Source organism: Quercus suber, unplaced genomic scaffold, assembly GCF_002906115.3.
Source record: "Quercus suber isolate HL8 unplaced genomic scaffold, Cork oak 2.0 scaffold_87, whole genome shotgun sequence".
Classification (NCBI taxonomy): Eukaryota; Viridiplantae; Streptophyta; class Magnoliopsida; order Fagales; family Fagaceae; genus Quercus; species Quercus suber.
Window position 1 is genome coordinate 1,371,804 of NW_027069552.1, and position 12,853 is coordinate 1,384,656.

General features: G+C 35.5%; 1 non-coding gene across 3 annotated transcripts; it reads left to right on the forward strand.

The window, feature by feature from the left end:
• The first annotated feature begins 4,519 nt into the window (after nucleotides 1–4,519).
• Nucleotides 4,520–7,466, forward strand: LOC112029017 (uncharacterized). 3 transcript variants are annotated; one of them, XR_010629242.1, is made up of 4 exons: nucleotides 4,520–4,935; nucleotides 5,058–5,696; nucleotides 5,827–5,916; nucleotides 7,224–7,463. It is a non-coding gene; the product is annotated as an uncharacterized LOC112029017 (transcript). The 3 variants fall into 3 exon arrangements; XR_010629241.1 differs by having other exon boundaries at nucleotides 4,524–5,322; nucleotides 5,455–5,696; nucleotides 7,224–7,461; XR_010629240.1 differs by having other exon boundaries at nucleotides 4,527–5,696; nucleotides 7,224–7,466.
• The last annotated feature ends 5,387 nt before the right edge of the window (nucleotides 7,467–12,853 follow it).

The following is a 12,853-nucleotide window of genomic DNA, read 5'->3' on the forward strand; positions in this document are numbered from 1 at the left end:
TCCCATTTAACCAAGCTACCATCAATGAAATTCACATACCCATTCAACCGAGCCACCATCAACCAACCTCCAAAAACCCAAATCCAAAGATCCATCATCAACCTACCCAATCACCATCATCAAGCCACACAACAAAAATTCAAAGATCCAATCACCATCATCAACCTACCCAAATCCAAAGATCCAAAAACCCATTTATCAAAATCCCAAAACCCACTAGAAACAAACGAAAACCATCGGCGGTAAAGGTCAGAGAGAGTGAGGGACGACGATGACCCAACATGCAAATTAGAGCGAAAGCTGGCGGCGAAGCTGACTGTGAAGCTTGAGTTAGAGACTAAGAAACAAAGAGAGAGTTCAGAGAGAGTGAAGGAGAGAGAGAGTGTTCAGAAGAGTGAAGGAGTGAATAGAATGAGAGAGAAAAAAATAATAAAATATTTTTTTGATACAAGATAGAATTTCTACTCTAACCCAATCTAAGTGTACATGTGTGTGAAACTCCCTTCTGGAGACTTGAACCTCGGCTTTTACCCCCACACCCTACAAACACTTATACTTGTGGAGTGACCATCGTACCATGGGTGTGCGATGGTAAAAAAATAATAAAATATTAAATGCAAATGCTACAGTAATCATGCATATATGCACAGTTACTGTAGCAATTGTGCATTTATGTACAATTTTACACCCACTGACGTGGGTGTTTTTTTGGTCAAAATGTGTAAAATGAAAGGTTTTACATTCACTGATGTGGATACTCTTATATCCCCACATAAAGTTGAGCTAAAGTCCTCTAGAGTCGATTCCTTGATTTTTTTTTATTTTACCATCTTTTGACACATAAAAAAACAGATGGGTTGATTATCAATTAAAGAATATGATTATACCAGCAAGCATAGATAGCTTGCATGGTCTATTAGAGCATTCACACTAGATGTGCTAAATGTGTCAAATACCAAATATTTGGCACATTTAACCGACCAAACACCAAATTTGGCATTTGGCACATTTAGCCGACCAAACACCAAATGTGGACATGTCTAAGCAAGCTAAAGGATATTCCAAAAGGGTAAAAGTTGGCAAATGTGCACACCAAACACCAAATGTGCCCACGGTAAAAGTTGTCAAATGTGGACACGTCTAAGCAAGGTTGTTGAATATTCCAAAAGGGTCGCATCACATTATAAAGGCATCGTAGATGGGACTACGCCTTATCCATGACCTTTCAACTAAAGGATTAATTAAGTTTGGGACAATTTTTCTCCCAAAAAAAAAAAAAAAAAAAAAAATGAACAAGGGGCGAGAAAGTAAGGTTTTTTTTTTTTTTTTTTTTTTTAAACAAACACACACAGGAGAGAGGAGAGAGAAAGTAAGTTTTGAGTCTTGATGGAGTACTTAATAAATAAATGAACATGGGTACAAATTTTTTAAAGAAAGGGGAAGATTGCTGGGTACAGGTGGCATTGAACAAGAAAAACATAGTTCACCTATGGATACAACCATTCTTACTCCCAATTTTATAATTTATTGACTTGTGAGATTGTAAGTGTGCAGCATAAAGTGGTGGGTCACACAAGACAAAAAATGTTGACCATTCACAATCATACAAATCAACAAATTATAAAATTAAGTATGAGATTAGTTATATCACTAGAATTATTCATAAAAACAAAATCATTTGGATCACAAATTCAAAAATCAAATAATGTGATTGGAATCAATCTACTTTATTGCAATTTACATTATATATTGACACAAAATTTCTTAATGGGAGAAGAAACAGCTCAAAACTCAAGTAATGACTACCCTAAACTATTCAAAGCACCAAAAATTAACACGTGTTTCAGATGCATATACAGGATACAGCTCCAAGCTTGCCTTATTTTTCCATCAATATATTCTTCTTCCATGAATGAATCAGCATTGAACCATGTAGCTAGCGTTTTAAGTGCATGGACTTAATCAACCATATTGCAGATAATATACAGTAAGAAAATGAGAAGCAAAAAGGATTCGTGACTATGACTGTCAACGAAGCAAAATAGCAAAAAGAGAGGAAGAATTTGACCATTTTTAAATTAAGAATGCTTTTTTGATGAACTTTAAATTAAATTAAGAATGCTGTGCTAATATAATTTAAACACTTTAAAATTTATTTTTAAATAAAATTAACGGTAACTTAACCGAGTCCTTGTTGCCTTGTTGGGTGCTTGGACTTTACACAAGTGAATATAAAGAAACGGATTGAGATCCCATGTAGGGATGGCCATACCCATTGGATAATGGATATCCAACCCTACCCGATCCAAATGTTCCGGGTAATACCCGGTTCTTCATGGGTAGAGCTTAACTGGGTAGGGTATGGATATTACCCGAATTATTCGAGTAGGGTATGGATATTATCCAAACCCGACCCGTATTTAAAAAAAAAAAACCCAACCTCTCTCATCGTCACTACACTCTCTCTAGCATTAAGATTAGAAGGGTTGTAATGGACAGTCTCAGTGGCGAGATGAGAGAGGCCATCACCTTGAGCATTTCCCATCAAATCCACGAGCAATTCGAGCTTCTGGGCAACCTCGGCCATGTCTGAAGCTCGAACTCGGTAACCCAACACAGCTAAGAGCTCGTCCATGCCACCATCTTGTTGTACTTCCTCTTCCCAACACATCTTGGCTTTTCCAGTACTTGAGCTGCCAATCACGGACGAGTTAGGCAAGGGTTGGAGATCTCGCTGATCAAAACCCTCATCGATCTCGCTGACCTCGAAATCCGTCGACATCGCTTCATTCTCGTCTACTATCCCCATCCTTATCAACATGTCCATTTTCGACGACTTCGGAGGTGGAGGAGGCAGAGACGGAGACGGCGGTGGCGGAGGAGATGACATCGCTCCATTCTCTCTCTATCACTCTGTTTGTTTCTCGAGAAACTGTGAGGAAAAAAAAAAAGAACAGATATATGAGTAACTATGAGATGAGAATTGAGAGAGAGATGAAAGTAAATGGTGCGGTAGTGAAGAGAGTGAGAATTTAAGGGAAAAAAAAGACAAAAATGGGATTAACTAAGAGCATTCTCATCAGGTGTGCCAAATGCCAAATATTTGGCATTTGGCACACCAAACACCAAAAACTGACCCTTATGAGGTGTGCCAAATGCCAAAAAATTTGGCACACCGCTACAGTACCGTCTCAAATATAAGACAGTACGAACATCAATGCTATAATTTTTTTGCTTATTTTATTCACTTTTCTCTCTCCTCTCTGGTCTCTATCTCTCCGTTGCTCCTTTTCCCTTCTCACTTTCATTTTTTTTTTCTCACTCTCTTCCTTTCTCCGTCTGCAACAGCCATCACCACCACACTCTGCAACTTTCATACAAAGACTGAGGTCCAACCCGATTCATACCGACGAGGCCGAGATCGGGCGAAAACGTTGGTTTGCTCTCACTAATTCGTAGATCTCTCTCTATCCACACCTCGCCGATCTCTCTCTCTCTCTCTCTCTCTCTTGGTGGTTGTGGCAGTATTTCTAATGGTGGTTGGTTGTGGGTATTGTTGGTGGTTGGCTGATTATGGTTGAAGGTGGTGGGTTGATCGGGTTGTGGGTGTGAGGTTTGGCAGCGGCAGCGGGTGGGTCGGCGGTGGGTGAGTGTGTGGGATGCGGCGGGTCGGTGGTGGGTTGTGTTTTTTGTTTTTGTTTTTCTGTTTTGGTGGTTGTGATTCGAGTGGTTGTGGGTTGATTTTCATGGGTTGTGATGGGCTGATGTTGGTGGGTGCGATGGTTGTGGGTTGATTTTGGTGGTTGTGATGGGCTGATGTTGGTGGGTGCAGCAATTGTGGGGGTTGATTTTGGTGGTTTTCTTTTTTTGTTTTTTCTGGTGGTTGTGGTCGCAACAATTTTTCTGGTAGTGTTTTATTTTTATTTTTTATAAGGTGGTGTTGGTGGACGTAGGTTTGTGCCGGTGGTGGCTATCGGTGTTGTTGCGGCAGTGGTTGTTGGTGGCAGTGCTGGTTGTTGGTGGCAGTGCTGGTTGTGCCGTTGTTTGTTGTTGTTGTTGTTGTTGAAGATGATGATATATTATTTTAATGTGTTGAAAATATTATTTTAATGTATAGAATTGAAGAATAGAACATCTGATAAATGGTATGTTGTAAAATGATGTGTTAAAATGATAAAGTAGGTGTTTGATATGTCAAAATGACATTTTTTATAAAACAGCTGATGAGAATGCTCTAAGAAGTTGCTGTATTTGGATTTATTTTAAAAAATAATAATAACAACAAATTTAATGGGTTTCGGGTAGGGAATGGATATCCATGGATAATATATTCGGGTAAAATTTGGGTATAGATACTAATGAGTATTGATATTCGGATATCTATTGGCAAACTTTTCGGGTAGGGTATGGGTATATCTAATCCATACCCTACCCATGGCCATCCCTAATCCCGTGCAATAATACCTAGGGTATTGCACGGAGTGCAATAGCACAAATCTCAACCGTATATTTAATCCAAAGCTCATTATTTTGACACGTAATAGAACTCTCTCTCCTCTCTCTCTCAACTGGGTTTCTCTTTCTCTCTCCCCTAACGCTCCACTCTCTCAACAGCCACGCTTGCTCTGTGCGTCTCCCTCAACCTCGTCGGTCACCGCTTCTAGCATACCCAACTCAGACCGATTAGCCAAAAAAAAAAAAAAGCAACTCACCATCTGAAACCAAACCCCCAAACACTCACTCCTACGAGCCCTTTTTAGACCCAGATCAAGAGAGAGCAAGGGTTGTTTTCTAGAAACATGGTTTATCTCTCATTTTTTTTCATTAATTTTTTTTCCTTTCAGAACTATACTTGCGATTTATCTTCCATCGCAACTACTGCTATTCTGAGTTCATGTTAAAAATGTCAATTACAAGAAAATTTCTGTGTCCGCGGTAGGGTTTGGGTTTGATTCGGTGATAAGCTTCTTTTTTTTTGCTATCTTGAAGAAGAATTATAGGGATAGTTTTCTGTTTGTTTTAATCCATTCTGATACTTGGCCTGTGACTGCTTGTAGGCTTTGGTTTTCAAGGGGACTATAAATTCTGGTTCACTCAGTAAACACCCTCTTATTGAAACTTCCATTTTATCTCTTGTCTTGTTTAATATTCGGTAACACCCTCTTATTGGTGTGTGCTTTCTGGGAAATACATATCATAATCTTAGATTGTTGCTGATTGATGTCATGGAAAGTGGGTGAGAAGATAGTGTTCTGGATTCATATTTATCAACTGAGTTACATATGCTTTTTCAGAAGTTGGAGATGTTCGTTTTGTAGTTTTGTGAGGACAATTTTTTATCGTTTTGATCTTGATATGTGTACAGCAGTCAAAATTGTAAATAAATAAATAAATAAATCTTTATATTATTCTATTGATTTCAAGCTTGTTTGTTTGTTTTGGTCGGTCATCAAGCTTCATTCAAACATGGCTTCTAAGCTCGTCAGGTATAGCCATCTCCGAGCCCTAAGCTCCTCCATCTCCATCAACAACCACATTCGCTCTCCTCACTTCTCTAACCCTAACCGAGCTCCCCTCAGCTTCAGCTATAGGCTCTTCTCCAATGCCTTTTCTTCTTCCTCTACTGGAGGATTCCAACGAGCTTCCTCTTTGAAAGACCTCGAGCTCGCCAAATTTGCCTCCATTGCCGAAACCTGGTCAGCCTTTTTATTTCCTCTTTTTTTTTTAATCCTCTGTTTGGTTGGTGAGAAAAAGAAGAAGAAGAGGAAAATGAAAGAAATTTCAACTTGAAATATTGAATTAACTTAGCTTCGGTGTTATGAATAGGTGGGATTTTGAAGGGCCATTTAAGCCATTGCATGTGATGAATCCTACAAGACTTGCTTTCATTCGCTCCACTCTTTGTCGACATTTCGAGTAAATTTTTCTGCTTTACATTACATGTATTATGTGTATAATTTTTTTACTCCACCAAGTTTCTGTTGGAAATATAAATTATTGGTTTTATATTGGGTTTTGTAGTTCATTGGGTACTCTTAGAGGTAGAGGAAGACTTAAAATCTAGGATGCACGGACACAGTATGGTACAATATGGCGACACGGGCAATTTTTGAAAAATTATAACATGATAAAATAGATAGGACACCGTTACTTCATGGCTACGGCACTCCAAATGAAGTGTTGGTGCATCTAGCTTAAAATAACACTAGTCAAAGTGATATAAAAGGAACATGTTTATCAAGGAGGTTGTAGGAAGTATGATTTTTGATAGAATAGAATGGTGGAGATATATGTAGTCGACCCTGATTAGTCTGTTGAGGATTTATTGCCAACACTAAAAGTTTTGGGACTAAGGTTTTGTTGTTGTTGTAGTTCATTGGGTATTCCTCGTCTCTCTATTCTCATATTTAGGTAGGCTTAATGGATTAGGTTCATCAAGTACTTGTCTTGCTAGTTGTATGATTGCTTATTAAGCTGCAGTTTAAATTTGGGTATACAATGTGGTTACCCTGCAAATTGTTGTTTAAATGGTGACTGATGTGGGAGTTAAATTTATCTTATAAGCAAGGGGCAGAGGGTTTTAAATATGTAGAGAACATATGCCATCGGGCTTTCGATAATTTACAATTTTAGTTATTGGAAACCTAGAGATACTGCATTAGTTCAATCAGCTCTTATTGTCTTTCTCTCTTCATCATGTCTTTGTTCTTTTCTAGCCCTTTTTTCACCCCTTCTTTTCGCAAATCTCTCACCTTCTTTTAATTGGACTAGGGTTTCTGAGTGAGGAATTTAGTTAATTCTTTTTTCTGTTTTAATTTTCCTATTATATCTCTATGTTTTATTCTTAAGTCCTACATTTGGATAAGAATATAGCGACCCTTGTTAGGACTGTATATGACTAGACTAGATAAAGTAAATGACCCTTATTAGGACATTTATAAAAAACCAGACCATAGAATCTGACGCTGATAGTTGTCATTTTAGTTTCATCTAGCGTGTAAATTGCACTTATCTATGAGTATGCACTTTCACTGCAGCCTATAATAAAAGATTGTCCTTTAGCTTTTTATAAGCATTAAGATATTCATGCTAGGGCTTTCATTGGAAATATGCTGTCCTCCCCAGCTCTCTCTTTTATTGTTATGCATGTATGTAATGGTACAACAACAATTTCACTTCCACCTCCCCCACAAATAAATTCTGATTAGTTTTCCTTGTTTCAGTAAGGATCCTAACAGTGCTAGGCCTTTTGAAGGGCTTAAAATAGTTGATGTTGGTTGTGGCGGTGGAATTCTCTCGGAGGTATTCTTACAATATTTTGAATGCTAACATGTCTATTTTGGTTGCACATCCTTGTTAGCTACCAGTATCATCTCAGAAGAAATTATGGATAAGGCCTATTTAAAATAACCATCTGTCGAGGCCCTAAAGTATTTTTTAAGATCTATTCCTATATTTCATAATTAGCTCCCCCCCCCCCCCTATATTAATATATTTATTTTTTTAATATTAAATATATTATTAATTGTTTAATAACTCTAGTTTTCAAAAAAAAAAAAAAAAGTTTAATAACTCTAGTAAGTGTTGATTAGGAAAGTCAACCCAAAATAAAGAAAAACTAGCTTAATAGTTTAAAACTTGGCCCAAAACAAATGAAAAAATCAATTTTGGGTTGGATAGGAAAAGCCAAAAATTTGAAAAATATATTGACTTCAAACCATTCAAACCGCATCTTATACACTGTACCACACATGTGACTGCAAAAATAAGGTACAGTGTGGTTATGGTTGTAACTAAACTCTAAACTACATCGCATCGTACATGTGATCGCAAAAATGAGGTACGGGTGTAATTATGGATTTGGCTAAACCGCACTGCAAAATGCGGTGCTAAAAATGGCCAAAAACCGCACTTCACCACACTGCGAACACTCCTACCCACTACAAATCTTATTCCAAATAACTCGATAATATATATATATATATATATTACACTAGTTATTAACATAGTTAATTTATTTTAGATAAAAATATAAAATTTTCAAGGGACTCATATAATTTTGATATTATTTAAAAAATATTATATCTTTTATTTACATTAGTTTAAATAATATTAATAAAATATTATGATTATCTACATATATATAATTTTTAATTAATCTATGCATGCTATGGACATATTACATGCTATGGACATATTATTAATAAACAAGTAAAATTAGTGAATTCCAACCACGTATTATCTCGTCCTCCTTTTAGTACTTTCTCAAAAGAAATTGTTAAAAGTTTATTTTAAGTGAATTATAAAATAAGTAATGCTATTTCTACTAGATTACTTGTTTATAATTTTTTTTTTTAATTACAAAAATATCGAATGTATACTGCCAATGAGATAATATGTCCAAGATTGGGCCAATGGCAAAACCCATGATTATTTCATGCAATTAACTTTCAATTGTGCATTAGGTACATTAGGTTCCAATATTTTCATTTGAGATGCAATTTTATTGTAGATTTCTCAAATAAGAGGAGCTCTTAAGAGAATTAGCATCAAGTGTGTCAAATGCTAAATTTTTAGCATTTGGCATGCTAGACACCAAAAATTGACCTTCACGAGGTGTGTCAAATGCGAAATAGAATTGGCATTTGCTACATTACAGTTCCAAAAGTAGAACTGTATGGTCAAAATTCTAAAATACAATCATATAATTTTATTATACTTTTCTCTCTCCTTAATATCTCTATCTCTATCTCTCTTTCCCTGTATGTTGCCTCCTCTTTGAGTCTCACCTTCTCTCACTCTCTTCCTCGGCCACGCCGCCAACCTCAGCCATGCCACTTAATCACCATGTCGTCAATCTCACCCTCTTCCTCAACCATACGCCACCAATGTCACCCCCACACCACCGATCTTACCCTTTTCCTCAGCTACAAGCCGCCGATCTCACTCTCTTCCTTAGCCATACTAACGATCTCTATAATTTGAAGCTTCAGATCTCTCCCAATCAGTGGTTGTGGTGGTGGTTTTTTTAGATTGATTTTGATGGGTTGTGGTGGGTTACAGTGGTTGTAGGCTGATTTTGGTGGTTATGGATACAACATCAGGTGGTGGATGGGTTGATTTTAGGTTATGGGCACAGTGGTTGGTTGATTTTGGGTTTTCGGTTACGGTGGTCAATGGTTGATTTTGGGTGGTGGTGGTGGTGGGATTTCAATCTGGTGAGCGTGTTGTTAGCAGTGGCGGCGACGGCTATTGTGGGTTGTGGGTTTTGTTATTGTATAAGTTTTTTTAGGTTATTTTGATTTGTTGCATATATTATTTTAATTAGTTTGTAACCTCATGTATATGCATAGATACACTTATGATCCGTTTGGATTGAAGGAGAGGGAAGAGGAGAAGAAGAGTAGATTTAGCCTAAAATTAGCTTATTTTTAGCCAACTCTATTCTACTCCCCTCCACTCCCCCTTCTTCCCCCCTCCATCCAAACAAGTCATTAAAGATATACAAAAAGATGAATAGTATAATTCCTATGTATATAATTTAAATATGGATAATTACAGATTACCTACTTATGGTTTATCCCGAATTTAACTTACCCAACCGTGGTTTCATTATTGACACTTTACCTACTTGTGCTTAACTCCATTTCTTAAAGCTGGGTTTATAAACTAAAAAGACCCACTTTCTGAATCTTCAAGCTAAAAAAAGAAAGTTGGAAATTGGAAACTGAGCTTTCAAAACATCCAAAACACGTTTCAGATTCCAAACTTTTCCCAAAAACCAATCAAAAAATGAGAAAAATAGGAACTAAGATGTTAACTCTTCCATTCTACTCTCTAATTTGGTTGCCAAAAGAAATTGGTAGGAAAAGGTTAAAGGAAAAAAAAAAAAAAAAAAATAGAAGAAAGAAACTTGAAAGTGAGTTTTTAACCACAAAGAAGAAAGATTATTTCTTTATTAAAACAATCAAGTTCAACGATTTTAAAACTGGGTTTTTCCATTGATTTTCTTAGGTTTCTGAGCAAACAAACTAAGGAAAAAAAATTAAAAAAACAAAAAAGGAAAATTTGAGAACCCAGAAAACGTACTTGGTTTATGTGAATTGCACTGGCTGATTCCCCAGACATGGTTTCTCTAATTGTACGAGAGAGAGAGAGAGAGAGAGAGAGAGAGAGAGAAAAGAGAGAGAGAGAGAGAGAGAGAGAGAGAGAGAGAGAGAGAGAGAGAGAGAGAGAGAGAGAGAGAGAGAGAGAGGCAAGGTCTGAGAAGAATGAGAAGGACAAAAGATTATGTATAAACGAATCTAAGAGGCAAAAGGAATATATGAATGGTAGCCCTGGGATTTTTTTTTTGTTTTTTTGCAGGCTGGCTTTCACGATGAAGGTGATTATGGTGGTCTTCTTATGTTCTGGGTTTGAAAAAATTTTAATTTGAGCCATGTTTTAAGAGATGCAAATTCCTGGGTTTAAAATAGCCCATTTTGACCTTGTTTTCTTTTGCATTTTTGGTTTTTCTTGTTTTGGAATGAGAGAGATATAAAATGAGAGTAAAAGAACTTATTTACCCCTCTTTTTTAACAGAGGTGGGTAACAAAGATTAAACGAAAGTAACCTCAGGTGGGTAAAGTGTCAAAAACAAAACCACGGGTGAGTAAGTTAAATTCGGGTTAAACCACAGGTGGGTAATCTGTAATTATCCCATTTAAATACTATTGATAGTCATTCTTATATTTTGTTAACTCTTTAAAAAGTCTTGTAAGAATCTTATATTTAAGAATCTTATATTTTGTTAACTTCTTAAAAAAGTATTGTAAGAATATTATAAGGTATAAAATGTAAACTGTCTATATTTATTTATTTATTACTTCTTAATTTTTGTTATTGTGAAGCACTTTTTTCTTTTACGATTTATTTATTCTAAACTCTTTGACTTTTGTATTCAATAACTCGCTTAGATGAATATTTATGATGTGATCCTGCATTTGATTATAAAATTAGGAAATAAAATTCTCTCTAAAAATAAGTAATTTAGGATACATGATGCAAAAATTGGACTCTAATTTGAAATTCTAATTGGAATTTCTCTAAACTTTACCTATTAATAATATATATATATATATATATATATATTTCTATATATGTATGTACGTATGTTGTATGGAATAATAGAATACCCAACGTAGGTGAATTGTAAAATGATATGTTAAAATAGATAAAGTAACTTTTTGATGTGTGAAAATAGATTTTTTTTTTTTTTTAGAACAACTGATGTTGATGCTCTAATAGAGAGAAGGTACCATGTGTAAAGGGAATAACCATTACCTCGCATTAATTACCCTCACTTACCAACAATTTCTTAGTATTAAATACTAAATGATCAATCTAAGTAGAGCAACCTATTGCAGGCCTATTTCCTCCCTCCTCCCAAATGAGCTATAAAAGTGAGTGGAGAGACAGTTGATGGAACTAAAGCCCACTACCACTTCCCCATTCTTGGAGAGATAAACTTGAGCAAGTATAAATACCCACCCAATACCCAAAAGAAAAAGCAACAAAAATAGAGAGAGAAGAAAGGATTAAAAAAAGGGGGAAATATTAACGGCTGCCCTAAGGGCATTTGTTAATTAACCATTTTTAGAAAAATTTTATGGGGAAAAAAAATAATTGACTTGATTTCTCATGAAAGTGGTATTAAAACATTCCTAAAATTGTTCATTGACCAAAGCCCTAAGGACATTTGTTAACAAAACCTTAAAAAAAATAAAGAAGTTCCAACACTGAAAAAACCAAGGTGGACACACAAAAAGGGGAAGTAACTCACCCTTGTAATAGATAAGTTGATTTTTTTAGTTCCTTACCAGACCAAATTAAATTAATGGTAATTTGAGTTTTTCTCAATTTTACCGACTACTATTACATATTAGTGGATTATATTCTTTTGAGTTGAAGCAGATCTTTATGTATAGAATATGAGAAAATAAAAATTAAGGGAAATTATACTTTACCACCTTAAATTATATCCCAAATTACACTTTAAACCCTAAACTTTTTTGAATACACATTTTGCACCCTAAATTATGAATCTTGTTACACTTTGCACCTCAAAGTCAAGTTCTATGTTAACTTGGATGGAAATCTAAAGTTTACGATGCAAAGTGTGATCAAGAGTATAGTTTAGGGTGATAAAGTGTAAATTCTCGTTTGTTTTTAAGAGATTGAGAAGAAGGGCAGTTGGGTATTTTCACATGATGTCATACTATTTCATCAAAGTTAACGGCAAACTTAATGTCAAGGTGCAAGATATAACAAGAGTCATAGTTTTAGGGTGCAAAACGTGTTTTCGAAAAGTTTAGAGTGTAAAGTATAATTTATAGTATAATTTAAGGTGGTAAAGTGTAATTTCTCCTAAAAATTACAAGAAACCATTAATTGGTGTATAAACAAATGTATACATATAAAAATGTCTACATTCATAATCACTATGTATAAACAAATGTATACAACCCTAAAGGGTGTGGTGTATTGGTCAGGCGAACTCTGGGACAAGCAGTAAAACTTTGATGTCTCGGGTTCGAGTAGCCATAAATACATTCACTCCCTTGGGGCCATCAGACTGAGGAAATTTAATTGCCCCTTGAGTTGTTCCATCAAATTATTTGGGTACGTTTGGTAGATTGTAATAGACACTGTAATGTAATAACTATTCCTATGGTTTAGCTATACAGTTGTTTGGTTATGCTTTTATTACATGTAATAATCATTCCATATGAATCCCTATTCCTTAAAATGAGGAATAGTCATTCCTTATTAAAAGTACTAAATTCCTATTCCCTTGCTATATGTAATCGGCTTT